This window comes from Notothenia rossii (genome assembly GCF_949606895.1).
Source record: "Notothenia rossii genome assembly, chromosome: 4".
NCBI classification, from domain to species: domain Eukaryota; kingdom Metazoa; phylum Chordata; class Actinopteri; order Perciformes; family Nototheniidae; genus Notothenia; species Notothenia rossii.
Genome location: NC_136902.1, coordinates 51544802 through 51570582, shown reverse-complemented (window position 1 = coordinate 51570582; position 25781 = coordinate 51544802). Strand labels below are relative to the sequence as shown.

Below are 25781 nucleotides of genomic sequence, written 5' to 3'. Positions count from 1 at the left end.
AATGGGGGAGTCAGTCCACCTGCAGTTAACCTGGGCTTAAGTTTTCTCTAGCTTTGTGACAGCTTTAACCAGCTGGTGGTCACAACACACGGTAACTTGGCCTGGTTCTTGTGGAGTTGTTTAATGAGAAATATACCGTACACACACTGTACTGCTACGTTGAACGCGATAACAATATTGCTAACTTGCCAACATTGTTTCCCACAGAATTTGATTCTATTTGTGGGGGAACCACACCGCAAACCTTCAAACACACACAACTCAGTGTGTGCAGGTGAGAGACATAGACCTATCTCTTAATGATGATGGTGTGTGTGTGTGTGTGTGTGTGTGTGTGTGTGTGTGTGTGTGTGTGTGTGTGTCAGCCTTGCTCCCATAGAGAGAAACTGATTTATTACATGATCACATATTGTTGGAGTGTGTGTGTCTGCAGGGAGATGAACACATGAGTGTTTACGCACACACACACACACACACACACACACACACACACACACACACACACACACACACACACACACACACACACACACACACACACACGGGCAGGGTGAATGGTTTAATAAAGTGTGTGTGTGTTGTATTTTACATCTGATTTTAAATGGAAAATGGTCTTCGTTTCAATACTGGAAACTTGAAGACAACACAAGGACTCTGAGTATGTTGTGAAGTTTATGGACCATATAATCTGCAGCTGAATCAGTAATATAAATGATGATAGCTGCAGCGTTAGATAATGGTCTCCAGTGACACACACACACACACACACAGACATACTTTAATGTTTCATTTTATGATTTGGAAGGAGGGGATTTCCAACAGTGTACTGACCTATCATGACGTTCTCACATGCCAATATCATGATATCATTTTTACAGATAACACAGCCGACAGTGAATGCAGCACTTCATATATATTTGAAGATAGCAAAGCAGGTATATTATTGTTATTGATTAATGCATCAGTGTTTCTTAGGGTCAAAAACACTAAACTCACAACTTAAAAGGAAAGCGTTTAGTTTATTTAATAAAAGAGCACATTTTCAATGTGAAAAGTGACAGTAGTTATAAATTATTTGCAATTTGGTGCTATGTATATATTTAAAACAATAAATAATTATATATATATATATATATATATATATATATATATATACAGTATTATATAATACCTTGAATTTCAGGGGAGGCGCGGGGCTCCGTTGGCACCCCTCCAAGGCAATGGTAGGGGAAACACTGGATAGTGTTTAATCAACGATAGGTTTTCCCCCCCTCAAAGGTGATTGGTTCTCTGCATCCAGGTATTATTATGATTCGAAAAGTAAGGGAGCGATTTTATCCGAGCCCAAACAACTTTGACTGGCCAAATTACATCAGAATTATCAGAATTCAATACTTAACAGACCTACTAAATATCAGGTTTAACATTAAAACATTCCTTTGACACTTATAACATTACTTTGCAAGGTAAGCACAACCAAAATAAGTATGTAAAAGCAGAGTTTGAACTCTGTTTCTGTGCTCCACTATTTTTTTATACCATTACATCCTGAGCGTACAAGAACACAATAGCGATCGTTCACTGTTTCAACTGGCATGCTGTGGCATTTAACCTCATCACCACACCACACACACACACACACACACACACACACACACACACACACACACACACACACACACACACACACACACACACGGTTGTCCGGCTCCGTTTGAGATCTCGGTCGGTTACGCTGACTTGTGAGAAATCTTTCCATTTTCGATCTGTGTTCACATACTGAGAATTATAACATTAGCCAAGTTTGCGCTTTAACTTAAAAAGACCCCTGATAGATCTCAAGAGAATGTGTATAAATATATATAGATACATTTTCATAACAAAACAATGGGGTTGCTAAGCCGTTGCTAGGCCAATTGTTGGAGTTGCTATAGCAACTCCAAGCTACCCCCTGGCGCCGCCCCTGACAACATCTGAAGATGTGTAGTTTTATTCATGTTTTCACATAATTTTACAGCATATTGCTATATTATTTCAGACTCAGTATTTACATTCTTATATTCAATGAAAATCAGTAATATCTTTAAAAACTAAAAGTCCTTTTCTATCAGATGAGCACCGTTATGGTGTAAATAACCTATCTACGAATTAGATCAAATGTAAAAGTCAGCCGAATTAGTGTTGATACTGCGAGGAGACGTATTGTGTGAAGAGAAATTGAAGATGTTGTTTAATTGTTGATATATTTATGATCCACGTCAAGTATTCAGTTTCGGCGGCATTTCTTCCAGTTTTTACAAAGGTCTTCTCATCAGGGCTCTATAAATAAAGAACTACGTCAGATCTGTAATATGTAATGCAGCCAAACCGTGTATTACAATGCCGTTATGTGATGGCTTTCAAAGAGAAAAGCAAGAACACTCGGAATTAAGTATTTTATTTTTTAAAAATGTTTTTCCAATTTCATATTACATAAACACCAAATCCCAGCATGCATTGCGGCTAAAACATCCAATCAGCGAGCTTAAACCATAGCTGAGGATCTTGGGCAATCGCTCGAAATGCCTACGTCTGTTTCCGGTTATTTTTATTTTGAAATTCAGTTCCTGACGGACGCCAAAAAAGCCAGAGATTATGGAATTAAACGAATAAATAAAAACAAGGATGATTGGTGAGTAAATAACAGTGTGTTATTTCGAAAAGAATAACAAATTCGAAGAAAAAAAAAAAAAGAAATACAGATTTCAGTATTCTGAGGCTCTGAGCCCCATTTATTTTCCTCACAGACGACAAAAAAAGTCAGACATTATACGATTTAAAATAAAAACAATAATCGTGGCTTGATATCGAGTAAGAACATGTTTTTATGAACCACACAGCTTCCGGTCTTCCAAAACCCGAACGGACAAAAAGACGTGCTGCAGGCACGAAACATACTACCAATAGAAATACATTGCTTTTAAAATCGTTCTGTGTGACACGAAAAAAAGGAGAAAATCGTGTTGGTGAACACGAATCAATAGATTAAATGTCGTGACTATAACACGAAATGCCGTGAGGCTGGGTTGGATGATCGCTAACCCAGCATCATGACGTTATGTAATGTGCTGAAGAAAAAATGGCAGACAGACACAATTGTGAGAGAGCAGGTAAGTATGGACACAAAAACATGAGCAGAAAATAATGTGATTAGAGGGGTGCCTCACAACATGAATGGTGACAAAGTAGTGAATACATTTAGATCAGAATGCTTAGTACAATGTCATTAATTTATCACAAAACACATGGTAAAATGTCACATCTTGTGATATAGAATAAAAAGGACAAATTGAACTATTTTCCTCCAATATAAAACCCTGACATTACAAAATGCACGATTTTATACCGGTATGGCGGAGAGATCAAAAGATTTGGTTATAATGGCAGTGGATTGGACACGAGTGGCTAGTGTGAGTTTTTTGTTTAATCTGATTCTGTGCAAAAACTAATAATCCACCAAAATAAATGTTGTTGCTAATCTTTAACATATCCAAGACTGTGATAAAAAAAAAAGAAAGAAGCCGACCCCCCCCAACATTCATTATATGGAAAATAACTGCCTTTTTTTGCATGTTTTTCATAGAACACGCAAATTCATGTTTTCAAACTGGCAGTTCAAGGGTTAAAATCCTGAACATAATGTAACATTTGGTATTTTTGATCAGGACTGAAGTTGATTGAAAGATTTAACCCCAAAAAGTTTTAAAAAATATTAATCTGTTGTCATTTTAGAGCAGTTTTTGGAAGTGGACATTTTTGTCCCGAATGACTAATATGTAACTTTTTTGTTCAATCTGAATTTGTGCAAAAACTAATAATGCAAAAAAAAATCATTTTGCTGCTAATCTTTGACTTATCCAAGACTGTTATAAAAAAAAAAGTGCCAGTCACCAGATATGTATTTTTTGGAAAATAACTAATTTTCTCTGTTTTCATCATGTATTCAAAATGGCATTTAAAGGGTTAAAATCCTGAAAATGATTACATTTTTGGTATTTTCTATGAGGGCGGAAGTTGCATTAAAGATTGAACCCAAAAAAGTTGTGGAAAAAACCTTTTAATATAATGTTTTTATCAAATTATTTTGCAGTGGACATTGTTGTCTTGAATGACTAATTTGCGTAGTCGATTTGTTACACAGTGAATTAAAGACCGATTTGAAAAATTGAAATTGGAATTCCAAACTAAATCGAGAAAATAGCCTTGTTACAAAAAATCAGGCCATTTGCACCAACAGAACCAAAGTTATTGCAAAATGAAAAGTGAAAAATGACCCATATGGACAAAAACGTCCACAGTGATACCGGAAGGTTAAGATGCCCTCAGACGCTGTTTTCTGCAGATGACGCATTTTTTCCCCCCAGTATCTGGGGGGCAGTGTAGAACAGGTTAAGCGCACTCTTAGGGTGTCTGCCGCCCGAACATAAACTGGAAGCTGATTCTTCACGTTATTACAATGTGACTTCACTATTATTTAACAACTCTTTTTATTGGGTTCTATTATTTGGGGTTAAGTACATTGTCAGAATAAGTGAGAAATGGATTTAACTTCTTTCTCAATTATTCTGACAATGTACTTAAACCCAAATGAAAGAACCCAATAAAAAGAGTTGTTAAATAATAGTGAAGTCACGTTGTAATAACAATAACTCATCTCTCGAGTTTTCTTTTTGTGTTTTGCCAAAAGCCACTGTGTCAAGTTGGGTACTTGGGTTACTTGGGTACTTGGGTACTTGGGTCGCCGTATGTAGTTGTCAAATACTGCGGACCATCTCGCACTTGCGCACTGCAGATAGGGCAGGGCTGCAGATCGGGTAGTGACAGCCGCTGACGTCACTTCTTCTTCTTCTGCTTTGGGTTTACTGGCAGGCCGCGAACAACTTCACGGCGTATGCTGCCACCCGAAGTCCCGGCCGGAAGTCCCTGGAGTTGGGGTGTGGTGGCGTTTTAATCCTTGTCTACAATTTAATAGCCACCTCTATCGGGGTTGTGGGTTTTGACGTGCCTCTCTTTGTTTCCAAACAAATTAGCTGAGAACGTGGTTGAGTCAGATGAGCTTTATTCGTTAGTCCAGACGGCATAGAAACAGGACACATTTCTTCGCTTCATACTAAATAAACGTTAACAGTCTCCAAAAGAACAAAAAGAACACGGTCAAAATACTTTTCCGTTTTCCCGTCTATCACCCCCAGCTATGTCCTATCAATCTACCATATGTAGGCATAGCCATGCACATGATACTGATGCACATATAACAAATAATAAGTGAGCCTTAAATTAATACATTTTAAACCATAATGTGACTCACAAAAATAGCCGATAATTTACAGTATAATCTAATTTATATTATTATTAAGCCTAACATTCAGACAATAATAACAAAAGGAAAAATGGCTCTAACATACCAGCCCCTAATTGCTTATTACATAGCAATTACAAATAATAATACATCAACAGTCATTTTAACAAAACATAACGTCCATCCGTAGCGTATTTGTATACTTAAGTCCATAGTATATTGTATACTTTCAAGTCCATGTAAGATCAGTACTGGAGTGTGTAGGTCTAGTACTAATTGTCTGTAATGGTCTGCGTTCAAAAGGCAGCCTTTGATGGGGAGGGGGTAGGAGACCAAGAGTCTAGTCCTTTGGTCTAACAGTCAGAGGTGCACGTGACTGAAAGGCTAAGGCTTAGTAGGCTCAGTCTATTGCCTACAGGAGCAGACATAACTCAGTTATGGGTCTTTCAATCGTACTTGTCTTGGTTTTAACCAGGACACTCCTAACAAGTCCTTTTGAACCAGGAAGGGTCTCAACTACGCGTCCCAGGAGCCAAGTGTTCCTCGGTGCGTTTTCATCAACGATGACGACCAGGTCTCCGGGGATGAACTTTCTTTTGATAGTATTCCATTTGTGCCGTTCTTGCATCAAAGGAAGATATTCCCTGGTCCAGCGCTTCCAAAACAGGTCAGCAAGGTATTGCACCTGTTTCCATCTTCTCCGTGAGTAAAGATCCTCTCTCTGAAAGAGTCCTGGGGGCAAGATTGGATTTGTTCTTAACTGAAGTACAGTAGGTGAATAGGTGTGAGGGGTTCAAGGTCGTTTGGGTCATTTGTCACTGTTGTGATTGGCCTATCGTTCATTATTGCCTCAACCTCACACAAGGACGTGTGCAGAGCATCATCATCCAATGTTTGTTCCTTCAAGACAGAATGGAGGATCTTATTAACCAGTCGTATTAGCCTTTCCCACACTCCGCCATGGTGAGCTCCAGAGGGGGGATTGAACGTCCAATCAATTCCTTCTTTGAGTAGTGTTTGCTTGATTTTGTTGTTATCCAGTTGTTTTACAGACTCCTCCAGTTCCTTTTGCGTGCCGATGAAGTTGGTGCCTCGATCTGTTCTGATGCTCTTTATTGTGCCTCTACGACAGATGAATCGACGAAGAGCGTTTATGCATGCAGCTGTATCCAAATGACTGGCAACTTCCAGGTGGACAGCACGGCTTACCAGGCAGGTAAAGATTACTCCCCATCTTTTGACATGAGATCGGCCACGTTTCACCTCGATGAGTCCAAAATAGTCTATGCCTACATGAGTGAAAGGTGGAAGATCAGGTGTTATTCGATCAAGTGGGAGATCGGCCATTTTCTGCTCTACAGCTCTATCCTGTAGGCGTCTGCAAAACACACAGTTCTTTATGATCCTCCTTGCTGAAGAGTTAGCAGCGGATAGCCAGTAACGTTGATTGAGTTTGGAGAGCATGTGACCTCTTCCTGAGTGACCAACTTGATTATGGATATGGCTTAATATCAACTTGGAAATATTAGAATGTTTCGGTAGAATCATTGGATGTTTGACCTCAGTTGGCATAGCCATCTTTCTAGTTCTTCCTCCAACTCTCAGAAGCCCGGCATCAATGATAGGGTCCGGCTTGTCTGGGCTTCCTCTATTGCATTGTTTTCCTTTTTCCAACAAGGCAATTTCCTCTTTGAAATGCTATCTCTGCTCGTGGCAAATAATGGCTTTTTCTGTGTCTTCTACTGAAAGTCTGATCCTTCAGTCTCTTTCCTTTATCCTGCTTTGCTCCAAGATCAGTGGAGCCATCTTTTTTTTTTTCTCATCTGCAGGAGGATTGTTTTTAATTTCATTATCCATGCAACAACTCTTTTTAGGTCATTCCATGAAGAGTAATAGTCCAAGAGCTTGCTTGTTGGAGTTTTTTTCCATCTTACATGTGACAATGCTGTTGACAATAACTTCTTTGCGTACTTCAGGGTCATCTGGAAGGAGAGAAACAAGTTCTTTTGGAATACTTGGCCACTGTGCTTCAGATATTTTCAAGAATTCTGGACCCTGAAGCCATCCTTTTGAACTGTAAAAGGATTCAATGCTCAGTCCTCTTGAAGCGTCATCAGCGGGGTTGTTTTTGGAGTCTACAAACCGCCACTGGTTCACTTTTGTGAGGTTATGAATAACATTAACCCGGTTTGCCACGAATGTGTGGAACCTCTTAGTCCTGTTTCGAATATATTTCAGTACTGACTGACTGTCAGTCCACAATACTGATTCCAGAAGCTTTCCTTGTTGCTCTGATCGGAGCATTTTGTCCATTCGTGCAGCCAATGTAGCAGCAGTGAGTTCCAACCTTGGAATTGTCATGACTTTTAGTGGGGTAACTCTTGATTTTCCCATCACAAAGGCTACGTGTACCTTCTCCATGTCATTGGTGAATCTCAGGTAACTTGCTGTACCGTATCCTTCTTCACTTGCATTATTACATTACATTACATTTAGCTGACGCTTTTATCCAAATCGACTTACAATAAGTACATTCGACCAGGAAGATACAACCTTGAAGAAAACAGAATTATATAAGTACATCAGGTTTCATAGAGCCAAACATTTCAAGTGCTACTCAACTGGCTTTAGATAAGCCAGTCCTTTATTAGTATATAAGTGCTCTGTTAGCAGTTATTTGTTAGTAATTCTATCGCTGGAAGTGGAGTCGAAAGAGATGAGTTTTCAGTCTGCACCGGAAGATGTGCAAGCTATCTGCTGTCCTGATTTCAATGGGGAGCTCATTCCACCATTTTGGAGCCAGGATAGCAAACCCACGTGTTTTTGCTGATGGGAACTTGGGTCCCCCTTGCAGTGCGGGTGCAGCGAGCTGTTTGGCTGATGCAGAGCGGAGTGCACGTGCTGGGGTGTACAGTTTAACCATGTCCTGGATGTAGGAAGGGCCAGATCCATTCGCAGCATGGTACGCAAGTACCAGTGTTTTGAAGTGGATTCTAGCCGTTACCGGAAGCCAGTGAAGAGAGCGGAGGAGTGGCGTGGTGTGGGAGAATTTAGGAAGGTTGAAGACCAGACGAGCCGCTGCATTCTGGATGAGCTGCAGAGGTCGGACGGCACATGCAGGTAGACCAGCCAGGAGGGAGTTGCAGTAGTCTAGGCGCGAGATGAAGAGAGCCTGGACCAGAACCTGCGCTGTTTTCTGGGTCAGCTGGGGACGTATCCTCCTGATGTTGTAAAGCGTGTATCTGCAGCAGCAGGTTGTAGCAGCGATGTTTGAAGTGAAGGACAGTTTGTTATCTAGGATCACACCCAGATTCCTTGCAGTCTGAGTCGGGGAAACAACAGAGGTGCCGATGTTGATTGTTAGGTCAAGAGTGGGACAATCTTTTCCCGGAAGGAAAAGCAGTTCAGTCTTGTCAAGGTTGAGCTTAAGGTGATGAGCAGACATCCACTGAGAGATGTCAGCTAGACAAGCAGAGATGCGTGCGACGACCTGGGTGTCTGAGCGGGGAAAGGACAGAATTAATTGGGTGTCTTCAGCGTAGCAGTGGTATGAAAAGCCATGCGGGCTAATGACTGATCCGAGCGAGTTTGTGTACAAGGAGAAGAGGAGGGGACCAAGAACAGAGCCCTGAGGGACCCCTGTAGTAAATTGACAAGGGTCGGACTTCAACCCTCTCCAAGTTACCCTGTAGGTGCGGTCTATGAGGTGAGGAGGGAAAGTGCAGTGCCTGAAACTCCAAGTTTTTGGAGAGTGCGAAGGAGGATCTGATGGTTCACCGTGTATGCAGCAGACAGGTCCAGAAGGTTGATGACAGAGGAGAGGGAGGCTGCTTTAGCAGTGTGCAGTTCCTCAGAGACAGCAAGGTGAGCAGTTTCTGTTGAGTGACCTGCCTTGAAACCAGACTGGTGCGGATCCAGAAGGTTGTTCTGATGGAGATAACAGGAGAGTTGTTTAAAGACAGCGCGTTCAAGTGTTTTAGACAGGAACGGGAGGAGAGAGACAGGCCTGTAGTTTATAACATCAGACGGGTTGAGAGTGGGTTTCTTTAGGAGAGGGTTTACTCTTGCCTCCTTGAGACAGTTTGGAAAGTGACCAGAAGTTAGAGAAGTGTTGATGAAATGGGTGAGAAACAGTAGAATATCAGGAGCGATAGTCTGAAGGAGGTTTGAGGGGATAGGGTCCAGAGGACAGGTGGTAGGACGGGCAGAGGTAATGAGGGTAAGAACCTCACTTGGAGAGAGAGGGGAGAAGGAGGTTAGTGTGTGGGTGAAAGGAGGGTCTGGTGACCCAGTGGTGAGTAAAGGTGAGTCAGAAAAAGAAGAGCGAATATCATCAACCTTTTTTTCGAAGTAGTTAACAAAGTCGCTTGACAGAAGGGAGGAGGGGAAGGGGCTTTGGGGGGGTCCAAAAGGGTGGAAAAGATTGAAAATAGTTTTTGGGGATTGGAATTGGAAGATTGGATCTTATCTTGAAAGAAACTGCTTTTTGCCTGAGAGATCGAAGCGGAGAAAGAGGAGAGGAGAGCCTGATAGGTTAGGAGGTCATGGTGTTTGGATTTTCACCGTTTCCGCTCTGCTGCCCGAAGGATGGTTCTATTAGAACGCAGTGCGTCATTTAGCCAGGGAGCAGGAGGGGACTGACGAGCCTGCCGAGATGTGAGAGGACAGAGAGAGTCCAGAGAGGATGAGAGAGTAGAGAGGAGAGTTTCTGCAGCAGAGTTTGGAGGCAGGAGTTGAAACGAGTCAGAGGAAGGGAGGGCTGAGAGCACCGATGTGGTAAAGGTAGAAGGGGAGAGGGAACGGAGGTTACGGCGGACAGGTTCAGGATGAGAAGAGATTAGTTTGTTATGTTTGGAAAGGGTTAGAGAGAATGAAATGAAAAAGTGATCGGATGTGTGGAGCGGGTTTACAGAGACATTGCCAGCTTTATGAGTTGGTGGGGATGGAGACAGTGAGAAAGCAAAGGTGGTTAACAGAGATGTTAGTTTGTCTATCTTCCCTGTCTGGAGGTTGAAGTCTCCGAGAAGTACAGCGGGAAGGCCAGTTTCAGGGATGTGTGAGAGGAGATGATCTAATTCCTCCAAGAAGTCTCCCAAGGCGCCTGGTGGATGGTAGAGAACAACAATGGTTAATTGTATAGGATGGGTTACTGTGACGGCATGGAATTCAAAGGTGGAAGGAGTGAAGTTAGGTAGCTTGAAGAGGGAAAAGCTCCAGTTGGGAGAGAGCAGGAGACCAGTGCCACCTCCTCTGCCAGAGGGTCTGGGTGTGTTGGAGAAGGAACATGCTGTGGAGAGAGCTGCTGGGGTGGATGTGTTGGAAGGAGTAATCCAGGTCTCCGTGAGAGCAAGGAAATCCAGAGACTGCAGGGAAGCGTAGCCAGAGATGAAGTCAGCCTTAGGAACAGCTTACTGGCAGTTCCACAGGCCACCTGAAACTAGATGTTGGATCTCGGTGGAGCATGTGGGATAGACGAGAGCAGGCCGGTTATATCGATTAGGAGATACACCGGGCCAGTGATAATTGCGAGAAGACACATGAACAGGAATGGAGAAAATACACATGATTATAGTAGAGGGGCTAGAAAACCAAAGAAAATAATATAAAACACCAGCGATACTTAGCTCAATCAAAGTAGGATTTGCCTCCTCTTTGCCTCCCTCGTGACTCCCGCAGGACTCCAACGTCTTTGTCAGTCTTCGTCTGTCTGACGCTGAAGCTGACACTCCAGGAAAGAGCTACCTAAGATGGACACCTGATTGCTGAGTTCTCACAGCTGTGGAGCCATGCCCCTTTAATTAGTTAATTCTCTTCAGCTGATGGGCGACAGCAGAGTCTTCCTGCCTATTGTAATGCAGGGTTGAGACGCGTGACCCACTGAGACCTGTGTAACAGGTTCAGTTGAGCAGATCTGAGATTTAAAATCTCTAAAAAGCGCAGTTTTAGCTACAATAACTACAGAATAATTATACAGAGTAGAATAAATGAAACGGAGAAGTCTATTTAAACAAGAATATAACTTACAGTGATTGCTGAGTCAATAGGTAGTGTCCTCACCCGGTCTAGATGCACGCTGAGTTATTCAGATTTTAAAATGCGGTATTTGAGTGATTTTTAGCTGAGGGATTACTAAGTCACGCTGTTTGTACTTCACGCAATCAGCAGAGTGTTCCTGCCTATTGTAATGCGGGGTTGAGACGCGTGACCCACTGAGACCTGTGTAACAGGTTTAGTTGAGCAGATCTGAGATTTAAAATCTCTCAAAAGCGCCATTTTAGCTACAATAACTACAGAACATTTATACAGTGTAGAATAAATGAAACATAGAAGTCTATTTAAACAAAAATATAACTTACAGTGATTGCTGAGTCAATAGGTAGTGTCCTCACCCGGTCTAGATGCACACTTGCATCACAAAAGGTGTGTAGCTGTGCAGTTTTCACTCTTCCAAAGTTCTTGGGTTTTACACACCTGTCAATTTGGAAATCTGGCCAGCTGGTCTAAATCCTTGAGCCACTTCTGCCATGGCTTTGAGAGTTCCACTTGAATTTCTTCATCCCATCCATATTGGGCTTTACAGAGTAATCAAAGTATTTGCTTTGCCTTCAATATGAAAGGGGCGAGAAGAACAAGAGGATCGTACATAGAACGGACAGTGGAAAGTATACTCCTTCTTGTAAGGGTTTTGTTGTTCACAGTCACACGGAAACTGAATATATCATTTTCAATGTCCCAGTACATCCCTAGTGCTCTTTCATGTGGCAGCTTTTCCCTGTCCAGATCCAAGTTTTTCACCTGTTTAGCCTTGTCTTCCTCAGGGATGGATGCTAGCACCACTCGATTATTACTTATCCATTTCGTCAGCTTGAATCCACCAAGGGAACATATTTCTCAGAGAGACCTAATAAAGCTTATAGTTTGATTTTCTGTTGCTAGCGACTTGAGGCAATCATCCACATAGAAATTTGATTAGATTGTTTCTGCCACTTCTCCATCAAATTTGCCACAGTTGTCCTCAGCTGTTCTTCGCAATGCAAAGTTTGCGCAGCTTGGAGAGGAAACAGCTCCGAAGAGATGGATCCTCATCCGGTATTCCTCCGGATTTGTGCTGGTTTCTCCTTCAGGCCACCACAGGAATCTCAGCAAGTTTATGTTCTCCTCGTTTACACGCACTTGGTGAAACATCCCCTCAATATCTGCCATAATGGCGATGGGCTCTTGACGGAACCTGAGTAGAACACCAATCAATGAGTTTGCCAAGTCAGGGCCCTGAAGGAGTACACTGTTGAGGGATTTACCTTTATAGGATGATGCACAATCAAAGACCACACGGATCGTTTTTTTACGTTTATGATAGACACCATGATAGGGTATATACCACACTTTGCCGTTTTCCACATGTAGATCGTTCGATGGTACTTTCTCTTCATATCCTTTTTCGATAATGTCACTCATAAAGCCTTTATACTCAGCTGCATAAGTCTGATCCTTCTGGAATTTCCTTTTTAGTGACATTGCTCGTTGCTCTGCCATTTAGCGGCATGATAATGTTTGGATTATCTAGAGCAGGGGTCAGCAACCTTTTTGACCAAAAGAGCCATTTTGCTCCTTTTTCCAAAACATTTTTTTGTCTGGAGCCGCAAAACATATTTCATAGCTTGATAGCTAATAAAGTTTTATTTATTGTTATATCAGACACAAACTACGTTTTTTTGCATGTATTAGGCTATTTATTACATTATATAAAACTATTAACCTCTAATAAGAAACAAAGAACTCCTATAAGGAGAATTAAAAATAATACACAGGCCTACTTTAAAATAAATTAAACACAGCACTTGGGGAGTCCTCTGCACATTTGAAGGAAAAAAAATATTATTAAAATGGGCCCACTTTGAAATAAATAAAACATATAGTTGCACCCTAAAAAGAGTTAAAGGTAGGGTAGGTAAGAATGGAGAAACCAGCTCGAGTGCGCTAGAATTTGAAAATACACAACCGGAAAAAATATGCCTCTTCCTTCAGACTTTCTTACAGAGCCCCTCCTCCAACACACACGAACGCGCATCATCAATGAGGCCATAAATAAATGTGTGCACAGATGGAAGGCTGACAGGCAGGTAGGCCATCCAGTTATTTTAGCCGAGCCGGCTAAAATGCCGTGCTTTTTACAGCGCTACGGCTTCCAGAGATTAATTTTTGTATGTATTTATTGTCAAAGCATTTAATATATTCATTGCTATCGGGACGTTAAAAGCATTCCATGGAATATAACAACAATTGTTTTCTAAAATAAATTACATACCCCATTGAATTATGACTGAAGATCGTCAGCTGTCTTGCTCTCCGTGTTGTTCCTCGATACGTAAAGGCTGCAGCAGCACCGTTGACAACTTCTCTCTACATCTCAAACATACCGGTAAACCAGCATCGTTTGCTGTGAAAGCATATAACTCTGTCCACACAGAATTAAATCCTGTGTTCCTCCGGTACTTTTCTTTGATTTATCCATAGTTCGCTCATCGAGCCGGGGGTCAGGTTATTCACCCGCAGGAAAAGGCGCTCACGCGGGACCGTAGCAGGATGTGACGCACATTTTAGTTTACCTAATTAAAACCGTTTTGTTTTTCATTTATGTGTCACAGTATCACCTCAAAATACAAGATACGAAACATTTTCAACCGTGCAACAAAATATAAATAGTCCTACAAATACTTTTATTTTATTTCCTTCTTATTTTTGTCTAAGCTCAGGGAGCCAGAGGGGGGGGCTTAAAGGGCCGCGGGTTGCCGACCCCTGATCTAGAGGAAGAGGTCAATTGTAGTGGCCATCTTTAAGAGAAACCGAGTTTGATACAATCTGCATGAACTTTCGGTCATCAGCTGACATTTTGTCTTTTCTCTTCATACTCTTTCTCTGGAAATTCGTTAATATATTGTCTTTCAATTAGCTTCTCAAGGTGAACAATTGAGATCCTCTTCACTAATGCCACGGGGGTTTCATCATCCAGATCTGTGGAAGCATTAAGTGGACCATTAACGACCCATCCTAACAGTGTTTTCACTGCATATGGGCCATTTCCTTGGCTATTTATAACTCTCTATGGTTCCTTAGCCTTTGGAGTATTTACTCCAATAAGAAGTCCCACGTCAGCATCTATTTCTTTTATTTGGATGTCCTGCTGATAAGGCCATTTCTTGAGGTCCGCCTGGGTAAGAATATTTATTTTGGTAACAGGGATTTTGTTCTTTTGGCAAGTTTATATATGTGCATCTTCCATATTGCCCACTTCTAGACCTGTTACCTCAAAACTCCTGACTGTTTTCTCTGTTCCCATCGTTTGAAGAAGGACTTCAGTTCTCCATCCTCTAGCACCAAGGTGCCTCATGAGCCCCTCTGTGCAATATGTGTCGGTACTACCAGGGTCCAGGAATGCATAGGTCAGTATACTTTTATTTCCATGGTAGAGTTTCACCTTCACTGGCACTATGGCAAGTATGCTGTCTTTACCAGCCCCGATTCCTTCACCTTCTCCTACTGAAACAAGAGCACTGCTGATGGATGTCTCTTCAAGCCTTGCTCCTCCACTTTTCTGCTCTGCTTTATGATGTTTAAAGTTCTCAGTTTCAGGCTTTGAAGATCTTTTAATGTGCAGAATAGTTGGGTGCTTAGCATGACAGATTTTACAGGTCATTCTCCTGTTACAGTTCCTGCTCAAGTGCCCCACCTTCAGGCAACCAAAGCATAGTCCCTTCTCTTTCAAAAACTAAATTTTAGCTTCATGAGATACTGAATGTATTTTATGGCATTCAGCTAAAGGATGTTTACTTGTACAAAAGGTACATGAGGTGTCATTGTTAGTGGAGGAAATGTAGCTTTTAACAGGATATTTGTCTTCTTTGGGTTTCTCTGCACGGCTGTCTGACACTATAGCCACTGTGGTTGCAAAACTGCTCCCTTTGCTCTTATTTCGATATGAATCAACAAGAGTCTTGGTCTTGAAAGCCGTCTTTGTACTGTTAAGTTGATCGGGAATGTCACCAAAGAGAGGGTCTTGAAGTATTCTAGCTTGTCTTTCAATAAATACAACAAGGTCATGTAATCTTGCTCTTTGATGGCTCCGCTCCAGAATATCCAAGCTGCTGTTCTCCACTTCTCCCTTAGTTTATAAGGTAACTTTGAAAGAATGAGCCGTAGGTTGGATGGCAGGTCCGGCTCCTTCATGTCCTGCAGATCCCTCATTGCGGCTTATCTAAAGCCAGTTGAGTAGCACTTGAAATGTTTTAGCTCTAGGAAACCTGATGTACTTACTGTATACAGGGTTCGTACGGGTGCTTGAAATCCTTGAAAATGCTTGAATTTTTACGAGGTGTTTTCATGACTTGAAAAGTGCTTGAATTTTGGGAATGGTGCTTGGATTTGAGATAAAGTGCTTGAAATTGTAAATGCTTTACTTTTACAATAAATTGCTGTCTGACTGAATAGTTCGCTTTTTAGATTAAAGGAAAATAAAGAAGTCGGAGCGAGCTTAGTTGCTTCGCTTCTACATAAAACAGCTCCGCTCCGGCCTTCCCGCGCTATGCGCGCGACCTGCAAGTGTTTTATTTTGTGTGACCTGGGCATTCTAATGAGAGAATGACAGTATGCCAGGAGGTTGCCGTTTTAACGAGCGTTGGCTATCCGAAAAGAAATACAAGCTGTGGCTAAAACGAGGATCAACCCAACGATTCGCCTTCTGCACAGTTTGCCACAAAGAATTTCAATTATTCGCGATGGGAGAGTCTGCGCTGACGAGCCATATGAAAGGTAAGCCGTAGTAGAGCATTTTGGATTAGGCTAACGTTGCATGTTACGTTTGTTTAAGCTAGTAATGTTAGCGAACTCGATGTGGGATAATTGCTTATACAGGTGACAATAATAAAAAGGAGCGTCAACATGAAACACCCTTTAATTTACTGAAACGACATGTCGGGAAACCCCCTCAAGGCGGCCCCATGCATAGCGCGCCGTAAAAATGCTGCTTCTTATTTTAAGTTTCGTTGCCTTACTCCGATCTGTGGGGGGGGGGGGTCCCAAGGTGGGGTCCCAAGGTGGGTAGACTGGCATAGGCAACGCTCTGGGGGTCCAACGGCTCCGTGTGTAAGCCCTATATGATCATTTTCTGATAACGATGAAATAGCCCGCCTCCCTCTCCCCACGTCTCCTGCTGCTGCTGGGCTGTCAGAAGAGGGGGAGGAAAAGAGAGGCAGGCACCGTTTATTAAATATTATTATACAGAGAACAGAGTTGTTATCAATTTGTTTTAAAGCTCAATAAATAACAAAGAAGACCTCAGATCGGCACTTTTCTAATTTTGTACGGAAGATTTAAACTTTAACAGACATGTTGACCGGCGGAACATTTTTTTTAACGGAAACTCTGCCGCACGGTTCCCTCGTCCCTTGGAAGAGGCCGAGAGGTGGGTGTTTTTCATCTGCTGGTGGACTACCTGAGAGATATACAGCAGGAGAACACGCCGTCCACCGCGGAGAATAAACAGAAGGGCAACCATGGCAACCATGCTCCGGGGTCTTCTTCGCTGCTTTTGGTGTATTTTGTGGCGGCAGCAGCGCCACTTACAGGCCTGACATATGTACTACAGCGTTTCCAGCATTTCCAGTGGTCTAGTGTGAACGGACACATTAATGAATCTAATGCGTGTGAACGGAAGACTTTTTTGCGTTTGCGTATGCGTTTTACCGTATGCGTCCTCGTGGGGCCGGGGTCTAAGCCAAACTATATCCGGTCACAGAGATCTGCTATTGTCTTTTGTAAACATATGACAAATGTGTGAGGGTGATGACATCAGAGCATCGTCCTATGTGCCAGGGCTTAGCCCCGGACAGCCCCAGCCCAATTTAACCCCTGGGTATTTGAGAGGGAGCTCCTATATGGCATTACCCCGCTGAAACTCACCAAAGTTTAACATATTTCATAGTTCAAAGTTTTGTCAATTGTTTTGTTTATTGGTCAAATACTGGTTTCTAATGGTTTCTGAGAAGTTTTACTGGAATGAAAGAGCACAGAGTACAGAAGCAACAAAGCAGCATACTGCATTAAACCTGACCTTCACAGAGAGGTTGAAGTTCATGTGGAGAGGAGGCTTCAGTAGTCTGTCTGCACTCTGTTTAGTTGTGCTATCTTACAATCAATATAGTAAATGTGAGGTAAAGTGTGTAGCCAATCTAACCGGTTAAAACTCAAAGTTGCGATGAGGTCTTAACATGTATGGAAAGGGTCTTAAAAAAGGTCTTAAAAGGTATTAAATTTGACCTCAGGATTCCTGCATATACCCTGTGTGTCTGTGTTTGTGTATTTTTGCGTTTGTGTGTATTGTGTTAGTTTCCCGGGGAAAACACTCACGAGAAACACCGGCTGTTGTTATGCCTGCTTTGACGTAAAGTTACTCCGTTCTCCGCTTGTAATTATGCCGTTACAAGCTTCAAAGTTGTATTTATCATATTTAATTTAATATTTAATATTCTGAAAGCCAAGACTTTGTTTATTTGAAATCAGATGAAAACTAACTGTAATGGACCCTGCCGTGTTATCTATGATTACTTTACGCCATACATTCATAATGTCAGCGGGAGGGAGGGGGGAGCATCGCTACGTAAAAGCATTAGCGCGAGGGAGAGCTGTCATCTTCCCTTTACAAGCTTCAAACATGTATTTATCGGGAGATTTTGGCAATAAAAGTTTCAGATTCTGAAAAAAATTCCCTGGAAACCTCCAAAACTCTTACACAGAAAGAGGATCTCTGCACACGCTTTTTTTTATATCAGCTTTGTGTTTCAATGGTTTTGTCCTAACCTTGGAGGTCCGTATGTTTACTGCCACCCAAAAAGGACCTCAAAAATGTTAAAAATGTTAATAAAGAATTTATTGAAAAGTTAGTTGGCTGATTGTTTTATATTGGTTCAGCCAGGTTATATGGGATGCCCAGTCTACTATATATGATATGGGTCACTCATTTTACAATATTAAACTTTGTTTTCTTATCTTTAATTTTTCATCCTTATGTAGAATGCTATTACGAAAAACACATTTGGTTGTTTATAGCATAAAGAACATCTGATTTAATGTGAGGTAGGGAAATAATCATTTGAGTATAAGTATGTGCATATAAATATGTAATTTACAACAGCTGTACGCTGCTTGAAAAGCTTGAAAATGCACCTTGAAAATGCTTGAAAAGTGCTTGAGTTTGACTTTGGAAAAGGTGTAAGAACCCTGTGTATATGATTCTGTTTTCTTCAAGTTTGTATTTTGTTGGTCGAACGCACTTATTGTAAGTCGATTTGGATAAAAGCGCCAGCCAAATGCAATGTAATGTAATGCCGCGGCAACATCAGCTGGAGGAATATCAGGATCCATCGTTTATTTTTATTTTTTCTTCAATTAATCCACATGAAATAAAGTCATTAATATTTCCAAGAAGCTCTTCGTGAATCCTGTTTTTGTGCCAAACATTCCTTTAACGTCCGCTTCCTTAACTGCGTGATAGTTCGTTAATGCATTTAATTGTTTAAGCATTCCAACAGCAATTGCGGATTATCTTCAGTAAGCATCAGGATGTCACTGGATGGATTTCCCGTTTCGTTTTTTCAAACATTTGTAACCATGCCCACATCAGTACTTGCATTCTTTGACGAAGCGATCCCGTTGTAAACAGCGTTTCATTCATGAATTCCGGGCCGGCATGGCTTACTCACGGCCTCCTCCTCGGCACTTTAGAACGTCCGTTCGCTGTTTCCAAAGCAGAGCTGAAATCCACACGAATCGTGTGTGTGTGTGTGTGTGTGTGTGTGTGTGTGTGTGTGTGTGTGTGTGTGTGTGTGTGTGTGTGTGTGTGTGTGTGTGTGTGTGTGTGTGTGTGTGTGTGTGTGTGTGTGTGTGTGTGTGTGTGTGTGTGTGTGTGTGTGTGTGTGTGTGTGTGTGTGTGTGTGTGTGTGTGTGTGTGTGTGTGCCTGATGGCTCCCAGCATGCACTGCAGCCTCCATTATTTATGGGGTTGCCATGGCAATATATTTAGGGGATGAGGAGGGGCGGAATCTGACAGCTGGTAGGATGGAGACATACATCCCAACCCCCTCCAGCACACCGGTGTGTGTGGGGGGGGGGGGTGTTACTGTGCCACTGAGAAGGTTTGCCACGCATTTCTTATGCATGCCTTTGTGTGTATGGATATTGCCACATTATGTATTTGCACGTATACAGGCGATGGGACAGCCCTCAGTGTTCCTCAGACAGCAGAGGGGCTGCCTTCCATCCCATGGTTTCCTACTAACTACCTAGATTTCTGCTGCCTACAATAGTTTAATTTGCCCGATTTGTGGATTAGATTGTATTATTTGTTTTACGCGCAGAGATTTTAAACACGTGATGCATCACACTGTTCATTGCTTTGAACAAAGGTTGGATTTTCAAGGCAGATTAGTAGTTAGGGCTGGGCATATGGGCTCAGAACAGTCTCATAATACACACATGCACACAGAAGGATTCACACTTGTATTTCATGATCCACACTTGTGTTTTTCAATGCACACACACATTTGTTCCGTTTCATATACTGTACATGTAAATAAAATCCAAATACAGAAAAAAGTTTTACATATGTATTTTTGATCCTCACATATTTGTTTTCTGTTTAAATCCTCTGCACCTACAAACACAAACCGCTTTCTGTGCACGGATCGCTGTGCATTCGTGTGTGGGTTTTTTGAGACTCCCCTGACGCTCATCCGATTGGTACTTGTAATTTTTTCTATCTATAGCCAATCGGATGTCTCCTTCATTCTAAGCCAATCACATGAGCAGTGGGCGGGGCTCCGTCAGACTCAGCAGCTGATCTGATCTCTCTCTCGCGTCCGGGCTCAGGATAGAAAGGATGGGCGTCATCACGCGTCTTAACCAATGAGAGCATAGGGGCGGGCCTAAGACTGCTGCAGTGCTCACATGAACAGAAACAGAAAGAAGTGGCGGGGACAGAAACATGGAGGAAGGTACAGAACTCTGACATGGACATTTTACATCTCTTCAGACGGAGGAGTTGATAGAACCAGAGTTATTTTAACCACTGCAAAGTTTGGTTATCTCTGGACTTTGAGGGGAACTTCTATAACAAACCAGGTAACACGTTAAATCCCTGGCAGTGGCAAATAGCTTTGGTTTCACATTTGATTTGATTATATTAATTAAGGTTTAAGTTGAAATGTACAAGAAATATTTTAACTGCTACTGTGTAAAGGGAATACTGCTTTTAAAAAGCACCTTATCCAGAATTGTGGTATAGCAATGTTATTGTTATCAACTGCAACATGTCTACTAAAAGGTAAAAAAGCCTTGAGTGGATGGTCACATCATCAAATGTCGGTTATGTCTGGCCAACAGTCCAAAACACACAAAAACACATTCTACAAAAATATATATCTGAGTCTGAACCATAGGTCTGGGGCTTCATTTATAAACGGTGCGTACGCTCAAAAGATGGCGTACGCCAGTTTCTATGCAATGTTTGCGATTTATAAAAAACAAACTTGACGGGAAAATGTGCGGTCCTCCACGCAAACTCTGCCCCATGCATACACACAAAAACGGGAGAGACGAGAAACTGCGACACCGTTGGCAGAAGGAAGAATGGAGAGAAATATGTGGAAATAATACCATAAATAAAATGTTAACTCTTATTTACCACATATGAATAATTCATTTTCAAACATTGATTAAAGCCATCTCAATTAAACAAACGCCTGTTTGAGAATCCTCAGTGCACACAAAAACATAACTTGGAGAAATAAATAAATACAGATATGTTATTGATCACCCCTCGATTATGTTCTATTTCGTATATGGCTTTGCCCTCTAAGGCTATCGCTATTGGATAATCCCCCTGCGCACCCACGCAGCACTGAAACACTTGTAGTCCACGCCCACCCGCAAGGTGGGCCCCGCCCTCGGGCCTCCTTCCGGTATAAATAGGAAGGAGACCCGGCAATCTGCTCCCTCTTTTCTTCAGCAAACCTAGGTAGTTACTGAAGCAAAGAACCATTAAACATCATGAGCAACAACTGCGTCTGAAATTGTCCCTCATGTGGCTCAGGATATATCATGAGCTATGACCAGCACGCAATGTGCGAATCCTGTCTGGGGCCAGAGCACGCGGACGCGGCTCTCAGCCAGCAGGTCGCTTGCTCACATTGTCCGTCGCTGTCTCCCAGACGAGGATTTCCGCGTGGGTGACACAGATCCAGCGCCACATGCAGCAGGAGTCTGTTACGGAGACGGCCAGAAAAGTGCTACTGGACGCTCCAATCAGCCCGTACGGGCTGTTAGGACCCCAGTTCCACGCCATGGTGGAGTTCATGAAGATTGCCGCGGAACAGGCGGACGGCATACGCCAGCATGTCAGCTGGCTCCAGCCTGCTGAGCGCCCACAGCGGCACCAACGACCGCAGCAGCCGCGGCGTCCACGCCGGCCACAGGAGGCCGCAAGCGGAGAGACGCCCACAGCAACCGCCTCGGCGTCAGACTCGCCCTTCGGCGGCTGCAGGGGCTCCGTCCCATGTCTCCGCTCCCCCGCCACCCCAGCGACAGGGTCTCCCGGCGGCGAGACAAAGGGGAGTGAGGCTCCCCCGCTCCTGGTCTGCTCCGCGAGAGCCTCCGAGGAAGCAGAGCCGGTAATTAAGCCGGATGCCACTAATCTGTTGATGAAGTAGACAGCAGGGCTCCCTGCAGAAGCCTGCTGGTTTTAACCGGTTTATCGGTTAATAACCTGAAGAGCTCGCGGCATTCCTCCGTCCGAGATACGCCTCCTACACACGGTCATAATAACCCATGAGCGCAGTTATAACGCCTCATGTGGACAGCACTGCACACACCTCCACTTATCCCCTGAGCCTGTTCACGCCTCATGATGACAGCCGGAGTGAAACGCAGCGTGTGGAGGCTTCCTCGCAGCCCTTTCGCCTCACGGGCAGCGGCGGCGAGGGCAATGGCGTGGCTCGTCACCATGACGACCAGCACATCGCAGAGAAACCAGAACGGGGGAATGAGCAGTATTCCAGGCTGAGTGCCCCCAGCAGCAGCGCCCGCAGCGCCACGGCGCCTAGGGCTTGCTGCAGAAGCCTGCTGGTTTTAACCTATCGGTTAATAAACTGCAGAGCTCGCTAATTAAGCCGGCTGCCACTAATCTGTTGATTAAGTAGACAGCAGGGCTCGCTGCAGAAGCCTGCCAGTTTTAACTTCGGTTAATAACCTGCAGAGCTCGCGGCATTCCTCTGTCCAAGATACGCCTCCTACACACGGTCATAATAAACCCATGAGCGCCGTTATATAACGCCTCATGTGGGCAGCACTGCACACACCTCCATCCATCCCCTGAGCGTGTACGCGCCTCATGATGAGAGTCGGAGTGAGACGCAGCGTGTGGAGGCCCCCGCGCAGCCCTTTCGGTCCAAGCACACCTTGGGTTGCCTCACGGGCAGCGGCGACAGTGGCTCGTCACCATGACGACCAAAAACACATCTCGAGCACGTGCGCCCGCTCTCAGTTTTTCTCAGAGTGGCAGCGCGTGTGTCTGATGGACAGATGGATGAGCAGGCTGATCAGCAGAGGATACGTCCTGCAGTTCGCCTCTCCCCCCCACAGTTCAATGGGATACAGGAAACACTCCTGTCCTCCCAGAAGCTATGTCTTGCGCTCCAATCCGAGCTGCTGGAACTCCTGTTGAAAGAGGATATTTCCAGGGTTCCTCAAAGGGAGGAAAATAAGGGGTTTTTACTCCCGTTATTTTTGTAATCCCGAAAAAAGACTGGGGGAATGAGACATCCTCGATCTGTCAGTATTCCACATGCTGACAATCAAACAGGTGCTGGAATGTGTTCACCAGGACGACTGGTTCACTTCCACCTGAAGGATTTATACTTCCACGTACCCATCATCCCAAAACACAGGAAATTCCTGCGTTTTCTCATTTCAGGGAATATCAGACCAGACAATAGTCTGCCGTTCGGATATTTCCTGGCTCCTCGCATTTTTGTGTAGAGAAGGCTGGAGCCACTACAGAGAGGAGGGATGAGAGTGTGGTTTTCTCTGGACAACCTGCTAATTGCTGGCTCGCTCCATAGAGGAAGTCGCTTTACAGACGATACATCTCGTATCGCATCTGTCAAAGCCTGGGTTTCATAATAAATTGGAAGAAGAGCTGTCCTCTTCCCTCTTAGACAATCGTTATCTGGGAGTGGAATTAAACTCAGCCAGCATGAGAGCGCGGCTCTCGCGGCAGCGAGTGGAGGAACTGACAGCTTTCCTCCGGCGTGTCACAACCCACACAGCCCTCTCCGTGACGCAGCTTTTCTGTGTTGGTGTCAGCTGGTCACGTGATGATACCCCTGGGTCTCTTCCAACAGGAGGACTCTAGAGGTGGTTCATTCGCTGCAGAAGCCTGCTGTTTTTAACCTATTGGTTTATAAACTGCAGAGCTCGCGGTATTCCTCTGTCCCAGATATGCCTCCTACACACGATCATAATAACCCACGAGCACCGTTATAACGCCTCGTGTGGACAGCATGCACACACCTCTCATCCCCTGGGCGTGTACGCGCCTCATGATGAGAGACGGAGTGAAATGCAGCGTGTGGAAACTCCCTCGCAGCCCTTGTGCCTCACGGGCAGCGGCGGTGATGGTGTGGCTCGTCGCCATGACGACCATTACGGCACATCACAGAGAAGCCTCTCCCCCCCAGCAGTTCCATGGGATACAAGAAACACTCCTGTCATCCCAGGAACAGTGTCTTGCGCGGTTTTTACTCCGCTAATTGTCTAAATCTCTGAAAAAAACGGGGGAGTCGCCCCGTTGCTGTACAATCAATGTGTTGATTCGCACAGACAACAGGCCACGGCTATGGAAGCAGCCTACCTCAATCGCCAGGGAGGTGTACGTTCTGCGCAGCTTCTGAACGCAGCCAGGCGGCTGCTGTTCTGGGCGCGCACACATGTTGCTCTCATCAAAGCAATGTATATTCCCGGTGAATTGAACAGAGGGGCTCGCAGAGCGCAGCAGCTGTGTTATGCGAGGAGTATGGAGACTCAGACCTGTGTCACGCGCACTGGCGCCTCAGTGGGATTTGGCTTTGGTGTTACGCGCACTAAAGCAAAGCCCCATTTGAACCTTTAGACCAGGTTCCCCTTAAACTGTTGTCAGCCAAAGTAGTATTACTTTTGACTCTATCAGCGAAAAGGGTGAGTGATTTGTCTGCTCTCTCTGTGGCTCCGTCATGCCTCCGGATCCAAGGAGATGGCAGTTCAGCTGTTTTACGCTCTAACCCGGCTTTTATGCCAAAGGTCATCACAAGCTCTTTAGAGTCATGAGTGATCACCTTGGATGGCTTCTTTCCCCCTCCTCACAGGTCGGAGGAAGAAGCCGCGTCTCATCTCCTCTGTCCTGTGCGCGCGCTGTCCTGCTAGTGGCGCGCACGGCTGCCTTGCGCCATTCTCAGCGCCTCTTTGTGCATTATAGAGAGCGCTCGATCGGGCAGCCTCTGTCTGCACAACGGCTGTCACACTGGCTGTGTGAAGCTGTGTCGCAGGCATATGTCTCCTCATGGGGTGTATCCCCCGGAGAACATCAATGCACACGCCACCAGAGGAATGTCCTCCTCCACGGCTTTGCACGGAGGAATGTCAGTGGAAGACATTTGCACTACTGCATCTTTGTCTTCCCCCTGTTCATTTATTCAATTGTATTTAAGGGATGTCTCCCATTCCTCTCTGACACACCCTGTACGGAGTGTCTTGTCAGAGTGAGTGACGTCAGGGATCCAGCTGTGGGCCTCTCTCCTGCCTCTCGGCACACGGAGAGCAGCCCTTTTTCCCTCTTATGAGAGGGATGTTTCCTTTTTTTCCTCTGACACATTTTTGGTACGGAGTGTCTTGTCAGAGTGAGTGACGTCAGGGATCCAGCTGGGCGCTCTCCTGTCTAACATGCAGAGAGCTGCTGTTCACCTTCTGTGATCGCCGGGCAAGGTGGGACCTTCGTCTCCACTTTCTCACAGCGGCTGGGTATGTATTGTTCCCAGCCTTCACCCCGTCAGGGAAGATAGGCATGTTTTGCTATGTTCCAGGGACGGTGATTAGGGCTGTGCAATTTAATCGATCCTGCGATATATATCGGTATTTTGTTTCCCGAGAAAGTATCGATATTTCAGCCGCGGGTATCGATACATTAACTCCCATTCAAATCCCCCGTGTTCCGCCTGGCACTCTGCTCGCTGCCCATTCCCCCCCGTTCGCTTTGCATGAAGAGCGATTACGTCAGCCAGCCGAACCGCTTGTGTCGCTGTAGAGCATTTCTAGATACACAGACGCCGGTGTCTTCTTCTCGCAGTGAGTGCGAAGCGGTTCA

At 44.1% G+C, this 25781-nt stretch overlaps 1 protein-coding gene across 3 annotated transcripts in view; it reads left to right on the top strand.

The window, feature by feature from the left end:
* Positions 1 to 206: 206 nt before the first annotated feature.
* pak1 (p21 protein (Cdc42/Rac)-activated kinase 1) overlaps positions 207 to 25781 on the top strand; it is a 142889-nt gene continuing 117314 nt past the window's right edge. Inside the window, exon 1 of one of the 3 annotated variants that reach the window (XM_079675487.1) lies at positions 207 to 274. The gene's annotated coding sequence lies outside the window, so the exon portion shown is untranslated. Of the gene's footprint in view, positions 275 to 5863; positions 6555 to 20128; positions 20510 to 25781 lie in introns of those variants that run through there. The other 2 variants (XM_079675488.1, XM_079675489.1) reach the window with 2 other exon arrangements.